Genomic DNA, 23,191 nt, shown 5'->3' on the forward strand with positions numbered 1-23,191 from the left:
CCACCCTTTTATAGCCTTCCCCCCCCTCAAACCCTTGTCATTTGATTTCTAGACTGCTGTTCCATGAACATTGACTGTAGATCCAAATAAGATGGAGTTCTTGACCACTTCAGTCTTTTCTCCATGTATCATGATGTTACCTATTGATCCAATTGTGAGAATTTGGATTTTCTTTACATTGAGTTATAATCCACACTGAAGGCTACAATCCTTGATCTTTATCAAGTGCTTCAATTCCTCCTCACTTTCAGAAAGCAAGGTTGTGCATCTGCATGTTAATAAGCCTTCCTCTCATCCCAATGCCTCATTCTTCTTCATAAAATTCAGCTTTTCTGATTCTTTGCTCAGCCTACAGACTGAATAAATATGCTGAAAGGCTACAACCATGGTGCACACCTTTCTTGATTTTAAACCAACCAGGATTTCTTTGTTCTATTCAAATGACTGCCTCTTGATTCATATTCGACGTGAGCATAATGAAGCGTTCTGGAATTCATATTAGTCTCATAGTTGGTTCTGATTCACAGTCGAATGCCTTTACATAATCAGTATAACACAAGTAAACATTTTTCTGCTATTCCTAGTTTTGAACCAAGATTGAACTGATGTCAGCAATGAATGACATCCTGTGTTTCACATCCTCTTCTGATTCCAGTTTGAAGTTCTGGCATCTCACTGCCAATGTGCTGTTGCCACCGTTGCTGAATGAGCCTCCCCAGCATTGTATTTGCTGTGATATTAATGACATTATGAAATCATTTCCACATTCTGTGGGGTCACCTTCTTTCTTCCGAATGGGTACAGATTTGGATCTCTTCCAGTCAGTTGGCCAGGTCCTTGTCTTCCAAATTTCTTGACATTTGACTAGGGCTTCATCAGCTTATTGAAACATTTCAATTGACATTCTATCCATTCCTTGAGTCTTTTTTTTTTTTTTTCACTAAAGCTTTCAGTGCATCTTGGATTTCTTTCTTAGCTCTTGTTCATACGCTACCTCTTGAATTATTGAATGTCAACTAGTATTTTTTTATTTGGTGACTGCGTATTCCTTCCGTTTCCTTTTGATGCTTCCTGTACGGTTCAATATTTTGTCCACAGAGGGCTGGATTTTTTTCCTTCAGGCCTTTGAGCTTGAGATGCTGAATATGTTCTTCCTTTTTGGTTTTCAGCTCCTGGTCATGGCACATGTTATTGCGACCCTTTGTCTTCTCAAGTTGCCCTTCAACATTTTCTGTTGAACTCTTTTACAATATAATTTCCTCTATTTGCTTTCGCTACTCTGCTCAGAAACTTTGTGAAATCTTGTTTGATTAGCTAGGCCATGTTAATACATATTGCCACGTACAAAGTCAGACTGATCTGACATATTTAAGAGCTCGTGTGTGGGCACTATAGTTAAGAGTGCCCATGGAATCCAGCATTTTAGGCTTGAGTGAAGCTGTTAGGGACCTTCCAGACAATTCCCTTTGCCATCTAAATGTCACCAAATGACCTCAGTTGGCCTGAAACAGAAAAAAATACTCAAACTCTATCCATATTTATGATCCAAAAGATTATGAGGATTAATAAAATAGTTTTTGTTTGCAGCCAGCACATTATGGGGCCAGTTAAGTTTTATTGTGCAGCAATAGATAACCAAAACAAAGTTTTGTCTAGTAAGTACTAGTTTCACATTAAAATCAATTAGGCAACTTTTAAAAGATATGGATCCCCAAGCCCCATCCCCAGAGATTCTGATTTGGTTGGTCTGAAGTGAATCCCAGGCATTGATAGTTTTAAAAGCTCCTGAGTTATTTATTATAATAGACTCTATATAGATTTTAGTATATAGTCCGAGTTCAAATCCATTGAAATAGGTAGTAAAGAACTATGGAAGAGGTTTAAGCAGGGCACTAATGTGATCTTGTCTGTGTTTAACACAGTCAATACCAACAACACAGAGGATAGATTTGAAGGGTTGATGACAAACGCTAGGGAAATCAATTTCTGTCGTAGAAATCTAGGAGAGAAGTGGCAGCGAGGTAGCAGGGTCATGATAGCAGAGATGAAGAGAGCAGAATGGTGAGAATGATTTAAGAGACACAACAGACCGCTCTTGGAAACTGAATGTGGGTGATGAGCCCATGCCAAGAGCCCAGCATGTAACCTTGGTTCCTGGGTGAATTGTGATGACTTTCACAGTAATTGAAGGCACAGGAAGAAAGGCAGTGTAGCAAGTGAGATGAGCTTACTTGAGGATATGTTGATATTGCATGATATTGACTATCTAGGGAGAGATGTATTGGATTTATTGATTTGAAACTCAAGGGAAAGGTGTTACCTGCAGATATTGATTTGAGTGCTATCACCATTAAAGTGATAGTTAAAAATCAAGAGGATGCATGTGATTTCCTAGGGACAGCCCTCAACGTGTTGAGCAAGAAATACTGTTGGCTGAAGATAGAAGTCAGGTGACAGCAATATTTATGTAGGTCAGGAGAAGTTCCTAAAGGGAACTGAAAATGAATAACCAAGTAAACTTACTAAGTGGCTGAAGTCCTGCATTGGTATTATGGTGAGAGGCTCAACCACCTTTCCATCCACCTTAGGTGGAATCTTCCTTGTGTGCAGAAGTGAAAATTCCTCAGATGATACTTGAGATTTGGAAGGCAGAATGGAAACAAAGGTCATCCTCTTTTAGCTCTTTCTATTGGCCACTATGGTCATGTATTATGGGGTCAAGGAGAAACCGGAGTGGCCAGATTCTGCTGACCAGAGAATGGTTTCTTGGCTCCTGGAGGCCTCAACAGTCACATCACCTCTAGACCTATCCCCACCTATGTATTCTCTGGCCTTCGGATCCTCCACTTAGGAAATCTGCTGCCCCTCCGCCACCTCGTGCCCCATATTTTCTTGCTACACGTCTGTATCCATATATTTAAAGTCAAATAAAATGTGTTTATATCAATAGTTCGCAACACATTCAAATCATCTAGGGTGTTTAACTGATGTGAAGGTCTCATGTCCAGATACTCTGATTTAAAGAGTTCTAGATGGTTCTACTGCTTTGCTATTGGTTCTGTTTTGACCAGGTGCTCTTGCTATCACCCGTCAATCAGTTGGCTGGACTGTGGTCTCTTGCGTGCTGCAGTCATGCTGGAAGCTTTGTATTTTAAATACCAGCAGGGCCCCCTAAGATGAACAGGTTTCAACGGAGCTTCAACACGACTAAGAAGAGATGACGAAGAAGGAACAGCTGCCCATGTCGGAGCAATTAGCCCTCTGAGAAGCCCAGAAACGTCTTCAGATACAGTGCCAGAAGATGAGCGTCGGAGGCTGGAGCTCCTTAGGCACTCCAAATATGACTGGGGAGATTTGCCTCCTCAAAGTGGAGTCCATCAGAACGCTGTTGCTGGAGTCCGATTTTAACCCTTCATTGGCTGATGAGGTAGGACTCAAAATGAGAAGAAACATCTGCAAAAATCCATTAATAATTACAATGTGTAATATATGAAATATAAATCTAAGAAAATTTAAATTCATCAAAAATGAAATGGAACAGATAAATATTGATATTCTAGGCATTAGTTGTGTGAAATAGACTGGTATTGATTATTTTGAATCACATAGGCTTATGGTTTGCTGTGCTGGGAATGAAAAATTCAAGAGGAACGGCATCATAGTCCTTATCAAAAAGAATGATTCCAGATCTATCTTGAATTCCAATGCTGTCTGTGATAGGATAATTTCTATAAGCATACAAAGAAATTCAGTTCATACAATTAATATTCAAATTTAGGCACCAACCACTAAATCTAATGATGAAGAAAACAAAGAATTCTACTAGCTTCTTCAGTCTGAAATTGATCCAACATACAGCCAAAATGCATGACTGATTATTGGTTACTGGAATGCAAGAGTTGGAGACAAAAAGGAAGCGATAGTAATTGGAAAATATGATCTGAGTGATACAAATGAAACTGGAGTGTTCATGATAGAATGTTGCAAGATCAACAACTACTTTATTGTAAATATTTTTTAACAACAACTTAAACAGAAAATGTGCACATGGGCCTCACTGTAGAGGACACATAGGAATCAAATTGACTACATTTGTGGGAAGAAACAATGGAGAATCTCAATATTAGCAGCCAAAATGAAGCCAGGGACCAACTATGGAAAAGATCATCAATTGCTCCTATGTAAGTTCAAAGTGAAAGTGAAGAAAATGCAACCAAGTTTAGGAGAGCCAAAAGACAACCTTGAGAATATCCCACCTGAATTTCAAGAATAGATCAAGAATAGATCTCATTCATTGAGCACGCAAGACAGAAAAGTGGGATGACTTTAAGAACATCATTCATGCAAAAAAACAAAAGGTCATTAAAAAGACAGGGAAGAGGCAAACATGGATATCACGAGAGAATCTGAAACGTGTTCCTAGTCATAGAGTAGCTAAAGCTACTAATGATGATGTCAAAAAACTGAGTAGAAAATGTCAAAGGGCACCTCTAGGAGACAAATCTATAAGATAAAATATTATAATGGAAAGTTTTTACTGGATGGAGTTCAAAATCCAGAAAGGCAGAACATGTTCAGCATGTTTCACAATGAAATAACTGAAGGAAAACTCAAGCCTAGAGGTGTGATACTGATGGTGGAGTGGAGGGTCATTGAAAGAGGGATTGGCGCTGTGGCTACAACAGGCTTCAACATGACAAAATTGTGAGGATTGTGCCAGACTAGGCAGTGCTTCATTTTGTTGTGCACGGGGTCATGGTATGTTGAACCCCACTTGACAACAGCTAAGAACAACAACAACGCCATTGAGTTGATTCCAACTCTTATTGTGTCCCTAATATATAACACAACGAAACACGGTGCCTTCATCAGCCTCACAATTGTTGCTGTGATTATGCCCATTGTTGTGGCTACGGTCACTTCATCTTGTGGAGGGCTTTATACCTTTTTCATTCATCTTAACTTTTCCAGCATCATTCTCCAGGGACTGGCCTCTCCTGTTACCATGCCCAAAGCATGTGAGGTGAAGTCTCACCCTCCTTCCTCCTAAGACGTACTCTGGGCGTGTCTCTTTAATGACAGATGTGTTCATTCTTTTGGCAGCCTGTGAAATATTGGAAGTTTTGCCAACACTATATAGAGGCACCCGTGCTTCTCCAGTCGTCCTTATTCATTGTCAAGATTCCGCAGGCATATAAACCAACGGAAGACATAGAGCTACGCTCAAACCATTTCCTTTGGCTAATATGGATGTGGTCTTGATCATTTTTGTGTAACTCATGAATCTTGCTTGTCGGCTACACTTTCTCTACGTGGATTATGTCCGGTTATCTGATTTTCAAAGAAACTGAGGAATGGTGCTTTACTTTGATCTACCTCCTGATCAAAGTAAAATGTAGGCCAACTGAGGCATCTGGAGTTGAGCTGTTAGTCATGTTTATGGACCTATGAAACAACTAGCATGCACCAAGCAGATAGACCTAAATAACTGTACAATAGATATTGACTCCAGTATTTTATTGGAAATTGGCTTTTAAATCTTTTCAATTTCTATATAACGGTTTCATAAGTACCCATTTATTTATAAAATGTTTCTTGTCTTGGGATTTGGACTAGATCTGTTTAGGAGATAGATAGATTTGGATTGGAACATAGCACATGAATGAGATGAAGTAGGAGTTGAGTCTTTTTTTCCCCCCCTTTCTGCCAACTTCTCATCAGGCTAAAGTCCTTCAAGTGCGCTTTCTGATAAAACGCCCCAATTACCAGTTAATTGCTAGAGAATAGATGCAATGGACTCATTTATCTTATAAATTCCAAGTTGGACTCCTCAAATGAGCAACAATAATTCTTGCCCCACAGTCAGTTAAACGCTAGGCTAAACCTGGCCAATGTCACTGTAAAATATGGCCCCAGGCTGCACAATCCTAACATACAGCACCAAAGAGATTTAGCCTTAATAGGGTGTTTTGAAAGTGTACAATCACAGCAGAGAGCTAAAATCCAATAGTGCACGCCACATGGATCCATATCTTCCCAGAAAAATACTGTGCGAGATTCCTTAAGTAAAGCCATTAATGACAATTAACCTCTTGGTGAAAATGACTCATGTGATTGGTAAAAATACACTTGGTTTCATTTTGGACTACTGACTGTCTTCCTGTGACTGTGGATAGATTGCTTCTGCTAACGCCCGGTATATTCACTTGACAAGCAAGAGGACAGAGAACTTTGGGTGGCCCTCTGTTGAGTTTTAAAAGACTCAAAGTGTCTGAAACTGCCTCTCACAACTTGATCTCCCCTAAGTCAGCTGCTGCTTTCTCTGAGGAGACCCAGAAAGCGCATCAGCTATGTTGACTTCGACACTGCATTCAATGATCAGTGATCAGTCAGTGATGAATAATGCAAGATTTACTTAATCTACCGGCTTGCTCAGAAAAATCAATCCCAGGGCTCAAATGTATTGTTCGCCTAAATGTATTCTGGATCAATTAATATGCATTGTTTACTCTTGGGTTTTAATCAGATTTAAAACAGATGCACTGTGTTATGACACAACAAGGAAGTCAACTGGACCCAGTTTCCCAACATGGAGACAGCATCCTTTCATTTTTGCATTTTCTGCATCATCTGATGATCAGCAAGAACATCTTATGAGTTTCGTTGCCCACATGATTGTGAGACTGAACCCCTTTATCTCCCCTAGAGACTCAAGGCAATTCAAAAGGCAAGGGACAGATGAGCTGGTTTGGGGTTTTTTGGGGTTTTTTTGTCCTAGAGGGAAAAAAAAACCACAAGGGTTCGGGAGCCTGCTTAAGTAAGGCATGTCAGCCTTGACAAGGACTGCCAGTGGGCATTCTATTTATAACACATCTAGGTGATTCCTTTCTTCTAACAGCTATCACATAGAATCTCCAGGTAGAATTTCCAATTTCTACATAAGAAGCCTGGGTAATAAATATTTAGGTAATTTGTTAAGCAATGAAATTAGGATCCACTGAAGGATCTGTCTTAGGCTGCTCTAGAGAAGTAAAACCCGTGACACTTATACACGCTGTGGTAGTTACATCATCTGGTGTCAATTTGAGAATTCAGAGTGAAGGGGTGGAGTCTAGCTTGTCAAATCATTGTATAGCCAATGAGGCCTCTGGGTGGGCATGGCCTTCTCCTGAGAACTCTGGGAACTCCTGTATTTCCTCCTTGGAGGCAGGAGACTCGCTTTCTGTGCTCACACCCTGGGAGACATAGCAGCTGACAAGACACATGGAACTACACTAGTGCCCTGAGCTGGAGAAGCCATATGGAGACCCCTTGCCGGTGCTCAGATGCTTACAACGTCACTGGATTCACAAGGTTTTCCACCCACTGGCCTGTGATCTTCTTGCATTTGGCATCATTGCATGTGGTTTAGGAGTCTGAAGAGGGCTTTTTAGATTGGTATCAGGCATAGGGGCTATTATCAGACTTATGGACTTGATCTGGACTGGGCTGGGATGTTTTCTCAATATTCAACTGCTCTTGTATGTGAAGCTCTTTCCTATACACATAAGTGTCTCTCTGGATTTGTTTCTCTGATCAACCTGGACGAACACACACGTATATATACTGCAAGCTTTCTATCAAGAAATGCCTTACATAGTTGTAGAGGCTGGAAAGTCCCAAGTCTTTGGGTCAGTTGCAGTTTCAGGGCTTGATGATTGGCTGGTCAGATGGCAGGCTACTGGCTGCAGAAGAGAGTGAACCCAAGTCAACCAGTAAAATGGCAGACTTCCGACAGCTCCTGAAATCAGCAGGCAATATGGCAGGTTGCTGACTCACGTCCGAGGAACCTGGAGTCAGATGATGAGCCAGATGCAAGAGGTAGGCCCAGCAACAAGCAAACAGGCGTTGCCAGAGCATTTCAAGAGCCCCATTCATCATGGAAGTGAGTGCATTAGTTCAGATTTCTGTCATCACTGCTAAACCTCTGAGAAGTCTTGCCCTGATGGGTTGACCTACAACTGTAACTATCACAGAGTCTACACCGCCTGTTTCAAAAATTAGAATTTAAAAATAAAATGGTATGAGTTGACAATGTGTCTTTTGTGTGGTATAATGGTGTACTCACCAGCAGGTCCTCGGGAGAAAGGCTAGGCTTTCTATTCCTATAAACAGTCACACTCTCTGAAACCCACTGGGTCTGTCTCGGTGAGTCAGCATTGACTCGGTGGCAGTGCGTTTGGTTGGGTTTTTGAATGGATGCCGTGGTGGGAACCTATATCCTGCTTTCAGGGCCAAGGCACTCCTTGAGTGTTGGCTGCCAACTTAGCTGGCTTACAGCGAAGTTTCCCTCTGGGAATTGCCAGCCGCTGAAGGTATTGTCCAAGTTTAGGCCCCATCCCAGGTTGGGCAGTGTTTATGCTGAGAGGGCGGGGAGACTCTTTCTGTCACTGAATATAAATCATTATTTGTCTGACACTGAGAGAAACAGATTTTTTTCCCCAATAAAATGATCTTTTATTTACTTTTTTCTAATTAAAAAAATCATTTTATTGGGGGCTCATACAACTCTTATCGTCATCCATCCATACATCTATTGGAGACAGAGATTGTTTTAAAAAATCTTTAACATATATAACGAAACATTTGCCAACTCAACAATTCTTACATGTGCCCTCAGTGACTGACTACATTCTTCATGTTAAGAAGCTGTTGTATTATTCTGTTCCCGAGATATAAAGACTTTTGGTATCTGATCCATATCTGTAAAAATGTATAATATAATTGGGCAGCTGAGCGATAAGTTCCCCCAGAGGCATCACTGAAAGGCATCCAGCTCACAGTGACCTGCCATAGGCTTTCTGAGGCAGTACATTTTCACAGTGGCAGCTAGCTCATCTTTCTCTCAAGGAGTAGATGGTGGACGTGAGTCATCAACAGCAAGGTCACTGGATATTGGTAGCAGGACCCCTTACAGATGAGACACAAACACTTGGAAAGGTAATAAAAAATAACGATGAAGCCCTAGATGATGAGAACCAAAGGAAGCTATAATTGGGTCAGTGGGTAAAAGAAGACTAACCAGAGTCAGAAACCCAGCTCCCAACCCCGTCCTCAAGAAACATTGTCTTTCTCAAAGCTCATCAAAACACAGATAATAGCAGAACCCAAATTCTTTATTACAATAGAACTCAAAGTCCTCATGCATATTTTTCCTTTGCTACTTAAACACAAGCAATCTTTTCTTCCCGTCCGCCCTCTGCCATCGAATTGTTTCCAAATCATAGTGACCCTGACAGTAAATCTTCATGGGAACAGACACGCTCAACCTTCTCCCTCAGAGCAGCTGGTGGTTTTGAACCTCCAACCTTGTGTTAGCAGCTCAGCCCATACCCAACAGCATCGCCTTCTCTCCCTACCAGCTAGTGAAAACGCTGCAACTGCTCTTTCCCAAAGCATTCCCTGATTCCCTCAGAGAGCTTTGAACCTCTTTTCTCAGGGTGCCTGACCAAAACCCTCCAATTTCCTACATCAATAATTTTTATTTGATAAATGAAAAGGAGTCAAAGCCCCATCTTCTATGTAAATGCTATAGTAAAATGTCATCAAAGCCACTATTTAGTTATAGTGATTGGTGACTATTTAGGAAACTCAAGGCCTTTCATCTGCATGTTCCATCAGAAGATAATACATGCAGCTACATAACGTCCTCTATTTATCTTTCCCCGTGTCTCAAAGCATTGCTAGTCGCCTTTTTTCGATGGCTCTCTTCCTCCCCTCTCTCCTTCCTGCCGCTGTCTGACTGCCTGGCTGGGCTCCGGTCCACAGTCTCAGGAGAACAAGGAGAGCAGATTCTCTGACTCCTGGCAGCATCTGTTCTGGAAATGGTAATAGCTACGCATGTGCTCCCTTGCCCTCCATGTTTCTCCCATGTCTTCTTCGTGTTCCTTGTTTCTGGTGACTATTGACATTATTTTCTGCTCAATTCCTTTTCTGCTTCACAGGACTACCACGCCCTGACTGCTGAGTGGAAAAACTCTCACGCTGATACATTACTCATGGTAAATCTTTTTCTTTCTTTCTTCCTTTTTTTCCCCTTCTTCTCTTTCCAACACTGTTTTCAAGATGGAAAAATGACTTAACAGTGAGCAGTTCGGAATAAATTAGTATCTTAAAATGTTTATCCTGGCTATCATCAGAGGCTACGTTTAAAGCTGCAGTCTTTAGAAATGGCAACGGGCTAGCTCTCCATAGGACTTAAAAAAAAATCCATCCCTCTGGGAGAGAGTTATAGGTAGATCATTGTGATCAGCGCCCCCTTTCTCCTCCCACCTTCCCCTTCCCCTCCTGGTATGGCTACTCTCAATATTGATTCTGAAGGGTCTATCTGACCTGGATTCCCTGTGTTTCCAGCTCTTATCAGTACCCATGTACATGCTCTGGTCTAGCCAGATTTGTAAGGTAGAATTATGGACAACAGAAAAGTGGGCAAAGGGAGACATTGGTCAGTGCACGACATGAAATAATGATAATAATTTATAAATTATCAAGGGTTCATGAGGGAGGGAGTGGGAAAAATGAGGAGCTTATACTAAGGGCTCAAGTAGAAAGAAAATGTTTTGAAAATGATGATGGCAACAAATGTACAAATGTGCTTGATACAGTGGATGGATGGATGAATTGTGATGAGTTATATGAGCTCCGAATAAAATGATTTGTTAAATTTTAAAAATCCATTGGAAATGATCTAGAAAGAGTCAGAAAATTACTTCCCACAGGCTGCTGGAACATCACCAACAATGACAAAAGAATGGTTAATCTGGCGTGTCACCGTAACCAGCTGCTGACAATCTTGGGGGTCCGTAGGCTCAATTGTACAGCATTAATATATAAAGATTATAGTAAAGTCATAGAAGATTGGAGAGGTAGGAGAGAAGATAAAATAACGGAGTTGAACATATTTTATGATAGCATGTTCACCCCGGGACAGCCAGGATCTCATCAGCCCGGTCTTTGCAGGGAGAGGGAGAGGAGAAAGGAGAGCGAGCTCTTTATTTCTGACCAAGGCCTATGTACACTTTGGGGCATACCTTAATTACAGGTAACCACATACGTCATAGAAAGGGGCCGTACGATAGGCATACACGTCACAGGACGGGGATGAGCTAGGAGTGGACACGCAATAGGAAGAGGAGGGACTAGAGGTGCACATGTGACAAGATGGGCGGATCCTAGATTCAAGACGGGGCAGTCTAACCTTGGTCATCCTTGAGTGGGCTGGACCTTGTCTCTGGGCTCTCCTTCAGGGACACAATCCACTATCCTTATCAGAAAGCAGTGGCCCCTACGTAGGGTGGGCAGACTATACAGTCTGATTGCTCTAGATGGCTGATAACCCTCAGGGAGTATAACCTCTAAGCAGCTTGCGTTGACCTTCAAATGTACAGTCCTTTACCACGTGTAGCAAGCAGCGTCTTAAGTTTGACATATATTTCGGGGAGACAACCTGGGGAAAACCCCTTTTGCATCCCACACTGGCAAATTCTCATCTTCGGATAATTATCAGATGTTCATACACAGCATGAGCAGAAACATCTCAGTTTGAATCCAAAAATAACCGAACAGTGCCATGACTGCTATTTATGTCCCTCTGAGAAGGAGCCCTGGTGACATAGTAGATTGTGTGCTAGATTGCTAACCACCAGGTCAGCAGTTCAACCCCAGTAGTTACTGTGGGGGTGGTGGGGGCGGGCGCAACAGGGGCCGGTGCACTTTTACATAAACAAGCAGGATGAGCATCTAATGGCAACAAGCTGTCCTCCAACTCCATTCCCTCCCAGACGGTAGAGTCGAAAATAGAAATCCCTAGAAAGCACTAAGCAACATTTCTAAACATGGCAGTGTATAACTTAGGAGGGTAACTCAAAATGTATTGCTACAAAATCAAGGAACCTTTATCAAACAAAAGAGAAATATGTGAAGCTATTGTGTCTTGTTCTATCCCCCGTAGACTTGTGGAGGCTGTGTTTCCATCCCTCGAACCTTTCCCTCAAGGAGGCGGTGCTCTCTGATGTTCCCATGAAAGCGACAGTTTGCACATCTTCCAGAGGCTCCAATAGGGCTCCTTTGAAAAGTTCTTTGAGTTTGGGGAACAAAGTCTGAAGGGGCAAGATGAGAGCGGTGGAGTGGTTGGGATAAGGGTTCCCAACAAAAATGGCCTCGGACAGCCCTTTTGACCCTCAAAGGAGGAGCAAATGCCTGTCACATTGGGAGGAGGAGGGGGGAGTGGGGAGGTGGTGGTGGAGAAATTATCCTGGATCTTTGTTCACAAGTTCTCTCCAAGTTTTCTTAAAACTTCTTCTGAATAGGTCCCTATGGCTATCCCGTGTCCTTGAAAATCTATTAAGATTAGCCCTTGGGGTCCACCCACTCCCACCCACCACCCACCCTCTGCAAACAGAACAAAACAAAGCAAAAAGCCAGTCTGAGCTAGGGGACCTGCTCAGCTATAGGAAGAGCGGCTGCCATCGCTCCAGCACTGTCTCGCCCATTTTGTGGGCCACATCCTAGCGGGGTGGTGGGCAGGCTGTGACCCTCTGATTCAAGCCTCCGTGCCTGCCACTGCGGAGCCACCGGTGCTGGATCTGAAGTGGCCTTTCCTGAGGCCAGAGTTGTTGAGCGATGGGCCTCTAGTTGCCTCTATGGGCCGCGACGTTCCCGCCTGTGTGCATTAAAGTAGGCATGGTTGCCACACCAACATATCAGACAGTGTTGAGTCTTTAAAAAAGAGTAGGGAGGCTGGAAGAGACTTCTCCTGTTTGGTCACTGCCCCTGTGCAACGATCACATAGGCTTCCAAGACTGCTGGCTCCCAGTTGGTTTCCAGCATGCGTGCTTCAGCTGGTGTGTAAAATCGAAATCAAGTCATCCGGTATTCCAGAAGGCAAGAACGTGGCCTTCAAATGGACAGGCAAACCCTGGTTTGCGCATTGAAGCACCGAGGAGGAAACTGAGGCGGAAGCTGCAATTGAAGTGTCTCCGCGGAGGGACCCATAGCACGATTGAGAAACCTACTCCATCTCTAGGTTCTAATAGACATGGTGATCAGAAACAGAACACCCAGACGACATTCCTGATGAAAGTATTCATTAAAGAAGTTAACCAGCTGTAATGCCAGTGAGAAATGCTCAGGGTTGAGTTGTTTATCAGGACATGTTGCAAAGTTCTTTCGGGTCTGCTAATAAATACCCAAGAGAGGCAGACCTCTCTGCTGTAAGGCTCAATGCGGGGGTATTTAGCTCAAGTTCTGTGAGTCAGCAAACTCGGTTCCCTGAATTAAGTGCCCAGAGGCACCCCACGCCAGTAAGCCTCAACTCTACTTTCATGGGTTAGCAAGCCCAACCTCCCAATTAAGAGCACAGAGGCCCTTCACTCCACAAGCTAGCCACCTGCAAAAAAAGCATTCAGCTTTACTTGCTCCATGGGTCAGGAAGTCCATCACTGTTGGCTCTGCTGCTGCCCCTCTAATGTTACAGTTGTCTTCTGGGTCCAGGAGGTTCACTGCACAGGGATCTCAGGTTCAGAGGATGCACCCCTCTTCTGGGTCTAACTGGTGATGAGATCTCCCCCTGTGTTAGTCTGGATTGACTAGAGGAACAAATTCATAGACACTCATATGTGTATAAGAAAGAGCTTTATATCAAAGAGTAATTGTATATTAGGAAAACATCCCAGCCCAGTCCAGATCAAATCCATATGTCTGATATTAACCCATATGCCCAATACCAGTCTGTAAATTCCTCTTCAGACTCATGCAACACATGCAATGACGCCGAGTGCAGGAAGATCACAGGCCAGTGGGTGGAAAGTCTTGTGGATCCAGTGGCGGTGGGAGCATCTTAGCACTGGTGTGGGTCTCCCCATGGCTCCTCCAGCTCCAAGGCTCTGGCTGCCATCAGTGTAGCTCCACGTGGCTTGTCAACAGGAATGTCTTGCAGGGAGTGATTGTGTGTCCTGACTCCAGTGAGCTATTTATCTCCTTAGCACCTCCAAATGAGGGCTTCAAGCTGTGACCTGATTGAAAGGCTAAACTCCACCCCTTCACTCTTAACAGTCTCAAGTTGACAACCGATTATATAACTATGTAAAACACACCCCTCCCCTGACACCCCCCATCCCACTTTCAGAGGGCTCCTTTTATACACAGGATGACCATCCAGGGAATCCTGCTCCCAGTTACTCAGAGGTAAATCTTATCCATATTTCCCCCCACCTTCTTACCAGATCCACGTATCAAAAGATCACTTGATGGGAAATAAAGATGTAGCCACATTAAAAAATTCACTGCCCCTGCATATACAAATAAATATAAAATAGCTTCACAGCTTTATATTTTTGTTTAATAAGTGCTTCTATGATTTTGGAGCGATACTTTTTGAGCTGCTCTTCACAAAACACGTGTGCCATCCATTCATGTGAAAGCTTGCCGAGGCTGCTTACTTAAAATTGGAAATGCCACCACTGTGGGAGATCTCTTCAGTAGCTATGGTGTCAACGGCAGTTCTAGGTCTTCTTCCATCAGTTTCTCAGCTATGGCTTCTTCAGTTATTGAAGTCCATGGTTGTGGCAGTCGACTAATCTGGTGTCAATTGAAGGATTAAGAGTGTAGGGGTGGAGTCTAGCCTGTCAATCTGGAGATAGCCAATGAGACTTCTGTGTGGGCATGGCCTTCTCCTGAGAATTCTGGGAAATCCGGTACTTCCTCCTTGCAGGTGGAAGACATCTCTCTCTCTCTGCTACTCCCTGAGAGACATTGCAGAAGACAAGTCACATTGGCACAACCAGACCTCGGAAGCCGGAGAAGCCACAGAGAGACCCCGGCCAGCGCTGAGATGCTTACAACACCACTGGACCCAAAGACTTTCTACCCACTGGCTTGTGATCGTCCTGCATTCAGCATCATTGCATGTGTTTCGTGAGTCTGAAGAGGACTTTATAGATTGGTATCGGACATGTGGGCTAATGGCCTTGCACTGGACTGGGTTGGGATGTTTCCTCAATGTTCAATTCCTCTTGTATATAAGCCTCTCCCTTAGATACACATGAGTGTTTATGAATTTGTTACTCTAGTCTACCCAGACTAACACTATAGTCTTCCTTCTCTTAGCTCATCTTTGAAGTCTTCCCAACCTTGCTTAAAATGTGTACCCATCTAACAATTTGTTTTACGTGGGCTTTCATTCTTATAAGCCTGTTGCAAAGCCTCGATGATTTTGGGAAATGTCCACATGACTGCTGTGAAATATTTGACATCAGCCTTGATCCCTCAATTTTTTCTGCTCTGTCTCCCACCCGTGACACAAAACATATTTCGTTTTTTGAAGGCACCCAAACAAGACAACGGAGAGCACTTGTCTGCAGCCAGCCACTGAGCATGGACACATGTGTGACTCGGTTTTGTTGGGGATAAGCCCACGCATGCATGAACTGTAATTCTGGTATCATGATGATTTTTTTTTAACTTATCCTCCTACAGAGCCCTAAAACCCAGCAAGCAAACTACATAAATCAGGGCTGTCTAGTTCATTCCAACTTAGGGTGGCTCCAGGTGTGCCTAGCAGGACTGCTCCGGAGGGTTCTCAAGGGCTGTGACTTCTCACAAGTAGGATAGCCAAGCCTTTCTTCCAAGCACCTCTGGGTGCAATCCAACTGCCAGCCTTCTGCTTACTAGCTGAATGTTTAACCACTTCCACCACCCAGGGACTTAGTATAGCACTAAGCAGACAGCAAAATATCTCCCTCCAAGGTGTCTGGGAGCTTGGTGAGAGCACAACTCCTGCCTCTGATGGCTGTTCATTCTAAACAAGGCTTCTGGGAATGGCGCACCCCGCTTCACAGGTGCTCTGGGGTCCCACACCTCAAGCAGAGCCTCCATCAGGAACGTGCACAACGTGCTCGTTTACACATGTTCTCTGTCAGAATTGCTCAGCGAGCCAGAGCTTCTGTCTCTAAATATTTACAAAGTACTATTTATCAGAATGAAAGAGAACGGTTTTGCTCCACAATGTCGGACATATGGTAGCAGCATGAAATAGAAGATAAATCACGCTGGGTGATTCCAACTGGATTTAATGCCAGCAATAATTACTTTTAATCAGATGGAAAGTTCCCTTGGTAATACCAGGCCATCTAACATTGGGAAATAATTTTGTCAGCTCGCATTGTCTGATGCTGTTTCTACAAATAATCTCCTAGGGCCTTATGAAGTCTCTTTTTAAAATCTTTCCCATTATCCTTTCTCATTCTTTTTTCCCTCTTTCTTTCTTTCTGTGAAAATGCTCAAGCACTTCTCTAAATCATGGGTTTTAATTACAAACTGCCTTTATAAAGTTGCATAAAGCATTTGGGGCTTAGATAATCCTCTCACAGCCACGTGGAATTTCAATGGGCTTTTTAAATTTCTGTGTGCTTCTTTCTCCAACTCCTGACCTGCCCAAGGAAGATTCATATGAGGCAGAGGCCAGACATGGCTCCGCTCTCTAACTGCCTCGACCTGGTTTTGACAGCAACCGTTCCTCCCATGACACTCTACTTCTCTGCTGGGTTCAAAACATGGTGCAGTGGCCACCCAGACCTCCCAGCCAACCTTCACGATTGAGGGCTTCTTAGGGAAGTGGACCGGCTAGACTGAATCCGGTTCAGAAAACATTAAGGATGCGGTTCTTCTTTCTCACAGTGCCTCTTTTCTGCCACACTGGTGGACACGTCCCTCTGGTCCTTGGTCTCTCAGCTACACAGCCCCATTGCCTCTGAATGGCTTGGACAAGTGTACAAAGGTCCTTTAGCAAAGATGAATGCCCACAGGGCACCCACTTTGCAAGCCAGCCTCTTGCCCAAAGGCACTCAGGTTTACTTCAGAGGGTCAAGTAACCAGCTGCTCTGTCTCATGGTCTCTGTTGCTCCCATAGTACTTTCTTCATGGCTTCTCCTGCTGGCCAGGGCATCCTCTCTCCCTGTTTCGGAGATGACCATTTTTATACCCAGTGTCATGGCAAAACTGACCAATCCCTGAGTTGGGTCCTCTCCTTATTTGCATTGTGTCTGGGTAGAAGTTATACAGACTAAGGGTAGACGAGCCATAGCCAGTAATACCACTTCACCACAGACAGCCATAGCAAACTAGATGACTTATCAAACCAGAAATATTCTCACAGTTCTGGATGTTGGTAATCCAGAATGTTGATGATCCAGGGTGTTGGTGTCACCTGTGTTGATTTTTTCTGAGGCTTCCATGGAGAATCTAGTCCATGTCACTCTCCTAGCTTCTGTAGCTCCCGGCATTTCCTGACTGGCAGCCACAGTGTCAAGGTGGTGTCTTTTCTCTGTCCCGTCGCTTTTATCAAGAGTCACTCAGATTATAATAGCATGCCACCTACTCCCGTATGACTTCATGTTAACTGATTACATCTTCAAATGTACTCATGTTCACAGGTACCACGGATTAGGAGTTCAACATATCTCGTTTGGAGACTCAATTTAATTCTTAACAGATACGTTGCTGGGGCAATATGAGACCTAAGGGACGCCTTGCTGTGCGAGCTGTGAGTGCACACGGATAGACACACATCTCACGAAAGTAAAGAAGTATTTTCTAGATAGTTACAATCTGAAAGGCAACAAGTATTTTAAAAACTAGCAAACCAGGTATTTGATTGAATTCACTTACGAGTTTTTAAAACATGTGTAAAAATATTTCTATTCCTAAGCGATACAAAGAGGAGTTGACGTGCATGAGTGTTTGATATCAACAGGTGAGCAAGAAAAGCCATGGTTCAGTTCTGAGGATGAATCAGGCTGATGAATCCTCCATCTTAGAGGGTAATTTCACTTCTCGAGTTTTTATGGTGCTGGGAGGTTATACCAGAAACACAAGGTGGCTCACCAAGCAAGCATGGTCTATGCCAGGCTCATCTGGATGTTCTACCTTGTGAGCTGACGCCATGGTCCCTTGCCTCTCTCCAGCCCCAACCTCAAGGAAACAGTTCCTAGCTCAACATTTCTGTGACCAAGCAAAAGCTAATTCTCCATAGGTAGGAACAAGAGCTGTAAGTACAACACCCTTAACAACAAGAAAGGAGATCTTTTGGCTCTACCTTTTGGCTTTTCATCATTTCACTCTGTTTAGTCAAATTGGAACAAGAAGCAGAAGTAAATGCATTTTTAGCTGGAGGCCCCAATTTTTCCCTCTTCAAGTATTTCCTCTTCACCATTCCTTCAGTTTTCTTCTGTTAGGATTTCTACTAGCAGGAGGCTGGAGACTTTTCCTCTAGCTCATGACCTTTCATTGTTCTTCTTTAAAATGTAAACTCTCTGTTTCCCTTTGTTGTGTTTTGGATGAACTATCGGGAATCCCAATTCATTTATTGTCTCCTCATTCATTTTCCTCCATTATGTTTCTATTTCAAGAACTTAAAAAACACACCCAGATGGTCTAATTCTTTCTTTCCCCATTCTTATTTCATGTCTCCTTGGGTGGAGGAGTTCATTCTTAGTGATTCTTGGATCTGAATCTCTCTTAACATTTATCTTCTTGATCTGGGCAGGAAAAAAAAGCTTCTTGTCTAGGCTTCTCTTACTTCAAGCTGCAGGCCAGACTAGAGGTACCTAAACTCTCCAGGACAGTAAGAAACTAGGGTGTTCCTGCTATTCCCTCGATGTAGACTGAACTCTGTCCATCTCCTGCAGCCACTCTCAAAGCCAGGATCATCCCAGTGGACCTCCAACAGGGAAGCATGAACCGAGCAGAGAAGTCATTAACACCGCCCACAGCTCATCTCCAAGAGCAGCTCCAAGTGGGTCAAGTTGAAGATCTCTGACTCTAGATGAGCTCCTACCTAGGGCTGGTCATTTTGTCAAAAAAATCCACTTTCACAATCTCCTTTTGCCACTAGAAGAAAGATAGACAGGGGTACATAAACCTCTGGGGCATCAAAGGGCAGGTAAAAACATTAATGTCCCAAACCAAATTCACTGCCAATGAGTCAATTCTGACTCATAGTAGGTGCTGAGAAAGTTATTGATTCTAATGACTAATAGAAAATTGGGGATAATAAAATAAAGAACTACATTTCTCTCTCTCCCTCCCCACCTCCACCCCCATACCCAATATCTCAGAGGCATTAACACCATTTGTTGAGTCTTCTGTAGTGAAACTCCTCACTATCTACTTATTTAGTGCTTGGCTTAAATACTCCAAGAGGAATTCACTATGTTTCAAGGACAATTTTATGCGCTCTACATATATTAGCTCATTTGACCCTGTACATTAAGATTGGTTATTATCTGTATTTTACAGATGTAAAAGGAAGCTCAGAGAAATTACTACTTGTCCAAGACCATTGAGCTAGCCAGTCACTTGGGATTTGAACTCAGTCAGACTGAGGTAGAACAATCACCTGGCTTGTTTCTGGTAAGAGAGGGGATTTCAATGTCTCACTATTTCAAATTAAGACTTCCAACCAATTCTTTTTAGAGCCCTCCTGTCCTCCAGTCTCTGAACCCTTTTGGAGCTTTGAGGTATCAATCAGTTCAGTTATTGTTGACTTCTTCCTTCCAGTCTTAACTCTAAGTTCCCATTTTCTAGCTCAGTTATAATTTATTCCAGCTTCTGGGGGGGAAATGCCTTTTTTCTTCTCCAAAAAAGAAGATGACTCTCCATGTGTTAGTCTGGGATGACTACAGAAACACATTTATAAACACACATACGTGTATAAGAAAGAGCTTTATATACAAGAGCAATTCAATATTGAGAAAACATCTCAGCCCAGCCCAGTCAGGTCCAATATTAGCCCATATGTCTGAGACCAATCTATAAATTCCTCTTCAGACTCACGCAACACATGCAATGACACCAAATGCAGGAAGATCACAGGTCAGTGGGTGCAAAGTCTTGTGGATCCAGTGGCTGCAGAGGCATCTCAGTGCTGGCAGGGGTCTCCCTGTGGCTCCTTCAGCTCCAGGACTCTAGCATAGCTCCATGTGTCTTGTCCACAGGAATGTCTCGCAGGGAGTGAGTGTGTATCTTGCCTCCAGCGAGCTATTTGTCTCCTTAGCGCCTCCAAATGAGGTCAGCAAGCTGCAACCTGATTGACAAGTTAAACTCCACTCCTTCACTCTTAAATCTCTAGTTGACCACAGCGTATGTACCTCCTCACTCCATAAGATGGATTAACACATGACTGCAGCAATGGGCTCAAACATGACCATGGTCAGGATGGCCAAGGACCGGCCTTACTTCCTTCTGTTGTACTTGGGATCACCATGCATCGGAACAAACTCGATGGCATCGAACAACAACCATTCAAATCTTTGAGATCTATGGGCTTTCTTCTTCTTTTCATCGTTTTACTCTCAGTTGAGCCAAATTGGAACAAGAAGCAGAAGTAAATGCATTTTTAGCTGGAGGCCCACATTTTTCCCTCTTCAAGTATTTACTCATTACCATTCCTTCAGTTTTCTTCTGTTAGGATTTCTACTAGCAGGAGGCTGGAGACTTTTCCTCTAGCTCATGACCTTTCATTGTTCTTCTTTAAAATGTAAACTCTCTGTTTCCCTTTGTTGTGTTTTGGATGAACTATCGGGAATCCCAATTCATTTATTGTCTCCTCATTCATTTTCCTCCATTATGTTTCTATTTCAAGAACTTAAAAAACACACCCAGATGGTCTAATTCTTTCTTTCCCCATTCTTATTTCATGTCTCCTTAATCTTATGTTCCTAGTCTTGGTTAAACTATTATACACAATTCAAGTGCTCTCAAGTCAATTCATCTTAAGGTTTAGACATTGAATACCTTACTAGTTTGATATTTCTTTGCATCATTTGAAATTTGGGTTTGCATGTCATTTTTCAACATCCTTGTTCTTCCTCTGCTCAATTTTCCTCTTGGAGATGCAGCCAATTACGTAATATGGCCTTTCCAGCCAGAACCCCTTTTGTGACAGGTTCTGAATTCCAGCCTTTGCCTGTTGTTCTGAACCCATTTTGGACGCAGTTCTCTGTTGCAGGATTAAGGTGAGATGTATTCTGAGTCTCCGCCTTAGTTGAGAGTGGGACTCGGTTCACCACCTTCTTTTCGTGGTTGCCTGCTCTGCTGAAAGGCACAAGCCACACCTCCCTGTAACAATGAGGCGTCGTGGAAGCAAAAACATAGAAAAATCCCAGAACCATCGAAGAAGAGCAGCCGATGGCGCACGGTCCAGGTCTTTGTTTGAAGTGGGGGGGCGAGAGCAAAGGCACCAGAGGCTGTGGCCCTGACTTCTGCCTCACCACACTTGGCCTGCGGCTGGTTGGAGCTGGGATTTTCCATCTCCTTTGACATCCACAGAACCATTGCTGAGTATGCAACAGGGTGGAGGGCCATATCTGACGTCAACACTCAGTTCCTACTTCTGGTCATGGAAGCCCTGTTCAGTTTTTTTCTGCCCTGATAAGATATAGGGATATGTACATTAAGTCCCCAAGCCAGCTAGTGACATGATTCAGCTTTGGAATTAGATGGGCCAGAGACCCAGAGCCAGTGCCCCAAACAGCAGCTTAAAGCAGCTTCATTCAGATTCTTCTCAGAGTCAGGGTTGGTCCATCCACTCCAGCAGAGCGCTTCGTTTAGTCCTCTTACCCGGTAAGAGCAGTATGCGACATGCCACTCTGTAGAGCCCGTCTTGGTGCATGGTACATGCAGACAGGTTCTACCTCCAACTTCTAGGCAGTCATAAGACTGCTGGGAATGAGGCACATGCACCCATTGGCAACAGCTATCCCATGGGTGCTACGTCTATCTGTGAGTAAGCCAGACACTGGAGACACACGGTATTGGCAAAGTGAAAACCATTATTATTATTTATAGAAGGTAAACCGAAAACAATTTAACAACAGACTCTCAAAAGGGAATCCCTTACGCTTTGCAAAACTACCCTGGTCTATTCTGATATCTCTGGGCAGGCACAAGGTGGTTCAGGATAGACACTGTTCATGTTACCGCTCCCTGGGGCTACCATCACCTTGCCTTGGGGTCGGGTGGAGAACAGATGTCCTGCCTGCATGGTTCTCAGGGCTTCTCTTCAGCTGCTGGGCCCCCAGGCATACCCATATCCCTTCACTGCACTTCATCCACAGTACAGGCACAACGGTCATTGGAGACTAGGATGGAAATATTTCATCTTACCTTCTCTGGACATGCTATCAGGAGAGACTGGTCCCCAGAAAAGGACACTGTGCTTAGTAAAGTAGAGCGGCAGTGAAAAAGAGGAAGCCCCTTGATGATATATATCGATATCATGGCGGCTGCAACAACGATTTTGTAGAATTTACAAGATTATAGCTCAAACCAAACCAAACTTACTGCCTTTGGATTGATTCCTAATCATAGCAACCCAATAAAACAGGGTAGAACTGCCCCTGTGGGATTTTGAGGCTGTAACTCTTTAACAGCACTAGAAAGCCCCATCTTTCTCCCACCACGTGGCTATGATTTCAAACGCTGACCTTGGGGTTGGCAGCCAACGCATAACCACTATGCCACCAGGGCTCCTCTTAAACTATAGCTAGCCATGCCCTCCCTATAAGAGCAATTCATTGCATCTCAGCCACGGTCTAAATCCAAAGTACATAGGGGCCAGTGATCTCAGCCACTTTGTGATTCTGTTCCAAACTTGTCTTAAGCTATGTTGATCTTAATTTTCATCTTGCATGTCATCGTATTTTTTCTTGTTACCTGATTCGACTGAACCCTAAGAAACTGCTGTGGTGTGTGCAAAATGGTCAATTCCTGGCAATTTTCTGGGGCTCATCGTGCTATGCTTTGTACATCAAAGCAGGAACACACTGCAGCGTCTTAACTGGAGGTCACTGCAGACTCTTTGTGCCTTCTTTCTATCACCAGTCCCCTCCCCTATATACTGCCCAGGCAACTAGTCAACTGGCCACGTATGACTTCCACACACAGTAGAAGCCACACGCAGTGTAACTCAGAGCGTCCCCTCCCCCCACTCCATCAGTGGCCTCTTGGATTTTGAAAGGCTGCAGAGAGGGGTAGTTGTTACAGGCTGATAAACACTCAAGGGCAGAGAAAGGACGTTACTGTCACCTCCTCCAAATTGGCTTCATTCCTTTTTCCCTCCATGAGCCCACTGTTTAAATCACAACAAGTCGTGTTG

At 43.6% G+C, this 23,191-nt stretch overlaps 1 pseudogene; it reads left to right on the forward strand.

The window, feature by feature from the left end:
* Positions 1 to 13,043, forward strand: part of LOC115868675 — a 93,792-nt pseudogene extending 80,749 nt beyond the window's left edge.
* The last annotated feature ends 10,148 nt before the right edge of the window (positions 13,044 to 23,191 follow it).

Source organism: Echinops telfairi, unplaced genomic scaffold (assembly GCF_000313985.2).
Source record: "Echinops telfairi isolate 266 unplaced genomic scaffold, ASM31398v2 ScPeMD7_18;HRSCAF=68, whole genome shotgun sequence".
Taxonomy (NCBI): domain Eukaryota; kingdom Metazoa; phylum Chordata; class Mammalia; order Afrosoricida; family Tenrecidae; genus Echinops; species Echinops telfairi.